This window comes from Triticum aestivum, chromosome 3D, assembly GCF_018294505.1.
Source record: "Triticum aestivum cultivar Chinese Spring chromosome 3D, IWGSC CS RefSeq v2.1, whole genome shotgun sequence".
Taxonomy (NCBI): domain Eukaryota; kingdom Viridiplantae; phylum Streptophyta; class Magnoliopsida; order Poales; family Poaceae; genus Triticum; species Triticum aestivum.
This window is the reverse complement of record NC_057802.1, coordinates 121,428,379-121,433,657: the sequence shown is the minus strand read 5'-3', so window position 1 is coordinate 121,433,657 and position 5,279 is coordinate 121,428,379.

The window sequence follows — 5,279 nt, the reverse complement described above, 5'->3', positions numbered from 1 at the left end:
TAAATTTTTTAAGTTTGATCAAATTTGTAGATAAATATATCAAAATCCATCTGATATCGGTATTTTTAGGTTCAACATGAAATGGAGTTCCATACTTTTTTTTTGTTTAATATTGTCGATGTTGATATCTTTGCTATGACCTCAATCAAAGTAAAATAAATTTGACTTTCTAAACAACTAATACCCCTTATATTTTGAAATTGATGGAATATTTAGTTTGGCGGGTAGGGGAGATGATAGAGTGTGTTTTATTTTTATTTATAATGCGTTCATTTGGTGGGCCTTTCGTGGTGTGTTTCGGTGTTATCTGCTAACCAAACTATATTTATGTGGAGAAATTTCTGTGTCGGTGGTTGCATATACTATATATATTGGTGCTACAATATCACATGGTGGTTCTTCCTTTTCCTTGGTAATGAGAGGGTGCGTGGAATTGATATGTTTTTTATAGGCCGGTTGCGGCTGATTGATATGAAAAATCGTTGGCCCGGTCAAAATCGTAAACCAAATCACAAATTGAATACCTTAATTGAATGAAAGAACTTCAAAATTAGGGAACATAGTGAATTAAAAGAATTGAATGGGAGAGCTTGAGAAATTGTTGACTCGGTCAAAATTAGATGGCACAATTCTAATTGAATACTTCAATTAATTGTGAGGCCTTAAAAATTAGAAAGCACAGTGTATAGTATAAAACAATTTAATGAGAGAACTTTGCGGAATTGTTGGTCTGGTCAAAATCGGATGATCCAATTTTAATTGAAGACCTCAATTAAATGCGGGCTCTTTAAAACTAGGGAGCTTAGTGTTATAAAAGATGTGAGTGGCATAAGAGCATCCACAGCCGGGCGCCCTAAACGCATCTCAAACGCCCGGGCGAACGGACCGGTCAGTCACAAAAAATCAACCCATCCAAGCGCCTCAAACCGACCTCGAACTCCCGGGCTATCTGACACCCCTCATATCCAGCCCCAAATCTAGGACGGATATGGGGCGGCACGGGCACGTCCACCTGACAGGCCCGACCCACCACTAACCACACAACGGTCCCACAAAATCCCGAATCCGGCTTCCAGCTCCGAACCCTAGCTCACACCATCCGCTTCTCTTGCTCCGTCCTATTCTCTCCCCTCCTGCATTCCGATCCATGCCAGAGCAATGTCGAGGTCCGGCAGCCACTCCAGCTCCGACCTCGACTCCGATGAGGAGTTGACCCTCTGCATTGCCTTGGAGCGATCCAAGGTGGACACCACGGGCAGCTCCGGGTCGGTAGCATCGCCATAGCTCCCATGCCGGTGCAGCACGAACGTCGGAGCTAGACCCTCCCGACCTGTGCTCAGCTCTGGCAGGACAACGTAGTACACGCCGCCCCCTTCCCCCGTCGGCCGCTCCTCCACGCGGGCAGCGATGGGTGCTAGTGCCCATGCCGCCTGCCCGCACGTGCACTCCGAAATCGAAGGCGCGTGCCAGCCGCCGCGAGAGGCAGCGGGCAAGGGAGAGGGATGCGGTGGAGCGGCCTGTGCGCCGTCGTTGCAGGATACCCGTGGAGCCCGACGATCGACTCCTCGCATGGGTCTACCGCCGGGCGCTCACGACCGTGGAGGCAGATGCTCGCCGCTTGCGGCAGAAAAACGCAAATGCGCTCCGGCTAGCCATAGAGCAGCCGGAGCAGGAGGCGAAGGAGGCAGCGGTGGAGGCGGCTTGGCTCGCCAAGCTGAAGCGACAACAGGACAAGACCGTCCGCCGGATGAAGGGGTTGATCATCCTGTCATCTTCCGACTCCGACGGCAGCTCCACCTCCTCCGACGACGGCCAAGATCCTCCACCGGCCACGGACGCCTACAGCTGCGTCGGCGACCAGAAGGGCAAAGACCCGGCGCGGAAGTGGTGATCCCGCTCCTCCACTTATGTTTATATCGTTTTTAGTTGTTGATGTTTAAAAACTTGTTCTATGACAAACTGAGATGATATTTAGGATGATGTCAAGCTCGTTTAGTGTCCGTTCGCAGCCGATTTTGTTGTCCGTTTGGAGGCGATTTTGTTGACAGTTGTTTGATCACGTAAAGTAGCTCACATTGCATGCATAGTATGGATATTGGGTGCCGGATATGAGATACACGGATGTGAAGAGCGAAATATGAGGCGTGCCCGGTCAATGCCGACGGATGCGCCTGGACGTGTCTGCGAATATTTGAGGGGCCGAATTAACCCATCGCTGCTGTAGATGCTCTAAGGCATAGAAGAAGTTGAGTTAATGATCCGAAGGCATCGTGGTTGCCATTAGTTTTTTTTTTGTTATTCTTGATTACTGAACAATGTTGTGCTACCCTGTCTGTTCTTGGGCTTTGATACTGCATAGCCAAACAGTAGTTCATCAGCAAACAAAGGTAACACATACCTGATGACCATTAGCAAAAAAAAAGATACCTGATGACCACTTGACACTACAATTGGCACAATGATGAAGATCTCAGGATTGGCACAAGCAAGGATAATGTAGGTACAATTGGCACAACCTGGCTTGTGAAATAAAATCTTTTTGCCACAGCTTCTCATCCGTTCACAAATTTATACTAGTACAATGCAATACAGACTGAGCCTGCACCTGCACCTGCTTAGGGAATGCTCTTTTGGCTCTTGTATGTCCACGCATGTAGACAGCACTAGTCTTCCAGCTTCCCATTTGCCATCTTCATCACGCAGGGTTCTACATAGACAACTAAAACACACCTCCCACCCCAATTTCTTCTCTTGGCAATCAACAGACACAGAGTGAAGATTCAAGTTGCCCAACAAGAGTCAACAACACTGTGAATACTGCCTAATTGAGGTGATTTGCTGCAACTGGTTACTGCTACCACAATCCTTAGAAATAAATAACTTGGAACCTGAAGGTAATCGATTGTTCATATCAAGGTACTAGATCATAAGATAAGCCAACCAATGAGCTGATTCATTGTCTAACAAGAACACTATTTTTTTTTGTGGGATCTAACAAGAACACTATGAATGTAACTCTGCAGGTTCCTTACGCACCACTGCGAAGTTAACTGACTAACTAAACAGGACTTCGCACTGCTATGTTTTGAAGAGAACCATCCAAAGATATTTGTACTTAACTAAATGTCGTTTTGATAGATGAATTTAGAACAGTATTTTTTATGACATCTATGTCATCTCTAGCTATATATTATATTGCATTCACTCAGCAGAAAAATGGAAGATTTTTTCTCTGAAATATGCAAGATGTGAACTATACCAACTAATAAGAGATCATGTAGGACGTTGATACTGCTAACTCAGCAGATGGAGGTACCCTGAATTGCAATATTATTAGCGTTAGTACCTGTCTATAGCTAAATAATAGGATCACATTTGTCTTTCTTTTTGTATATATATGTAGATCAGTTTCATGCTATTCTAAGTAAATTGGTGATGCTCCACAATAAAATATCAACACAAGGCCTTAACTGAAGCTGGTCATCAGTTCTTAGTTCATGCTCATTTTTATTTAGAACAACATAGAAGCTTTGTGTCACTTCATTAAATAACTCTTAAGCTAACTCGATTACGCAGATCCTCCATTTGGAGAAGTCTGTAATAGCTCACTGGGTTTCTAGGCAGGCCAAAAGCAAGAGCTGCTTTAGATGGCTTTGTCGTATTCCCTGGTTTCATTCGAATCTTTATGCTCAGATACATAAAATCAAAATTATTGAAGGAAAATAGACAAATATAGTGTTGTCAATTTCAGAAGGTTTCTTTTCCGAACATAGCTAGGTATCCAACAGCAAGCAGGAAAATAATCCAATCATAAAATGTTACTCTTGGTTCATGCTGCAAGTCAGCCTTGCAATAACAAGGCAGACGTGATGAAAGTTGCCACCTATGTTTTGGACTACAACCTAATCCATACATTTACATTTACATAGCTAGATGTAAGATCTGAATATACTAACACAAAATTCAATCGACCTTTAAGTAATGATGTGCTGTGAAGAAATATATTTAGAAGTATCTCCAACTTAAACTATGAATTTTTATTACACTCATAACTCCTATAATGGATGCCAGAATACCCGCCTCCTGGGGGCATCCTCACGCTCACCACCCTCTGCACAGTCTGATCCACGCGTGTCTCGCACGGTGCCTGTCTGGAGGCTTTGCCCCCGTGCGATCGAGCCGGGGTGTTCCTCATCGCCCCGACCTGTGGACCGCGCGAGCGCTCAAGGCCACCTTTCTGTTGTGTTTTTCGTTGCTCCTGCATGTGCTACCTCATCCGTTGGTCACAATGGTCGTCGCCACGGCATATCCGGCTGTTGGCCTGCACTGGCTTATTCGGTTGTTGGCCTCCACTGGGTCGGATTATGCCGGGCACCTGGATTAATATGTTAGTTCAATAAAATTGATATAAAAAGTCGTCAATCACCTCAAAGTCGTCTTTCCAATCTTTTTCTATTGAACTGCCCTTATTATCGTCGCAGGTAGCCCCAGAAATTGTACTACAACAACACTATATGATGTTGTCATTCAACCTTTTATGTATAGAGTACCCCAATGTCTCCACAGCTTTCCGCAAGTTATACTAGACAAGAATCATGTAATCTCAATTCCAAAATATGCAATCCAACAAAAAGAAACTTTAAAGAGCAAGACTCAATTCATCACACAAAGAATAGAGGAAAAACATCATAAGATTTAACTATATAAACAAAGGTCATGATACAATCAAGGTCGGAATCTTACAACAACATGAGAGAGAGAGAGAGAGATTGAACATATAGCTACTAGTACATACTCCCGAGGATGAACTACTCATGCATCACCATGAGAGAGAGGAAGACTTGTTGGTAATGGTGATGGAGATGGCGGAGATGTCCTCGTCGGTGTTCCAGCAACACAGGAGGAGACGGGGAAGGCCCCCTCCTCCTTCTTCTTTCTTGGCCCTTCGGTTGGAGAAGGAGCTCTCCCCTAGATTAGATCTCTATTTTTTGTCTTATGTTTTCGATACTTTCAGACGCAAACCACTGTTTTTTAAATATCCAGAGATCCGTAACTTCGATTGAGCTATTTTTTTAATCATGTTAGGATATTTCTTGAGGCTGAAGAAGAGCTCCAACCAACATACACATGAGGCCCGTGGTAGGACCACACGTGGGGGGGGGGGGGGGGTGGCACGTGCCCACCTGCTGGCTCCCCCGACCTTCATCTTATGGCTAATGGAGTCTTCTGGTGCAAAATAATTCCTGATTTTTTTAGCTTGATATTTTTTTTGCAAAGTC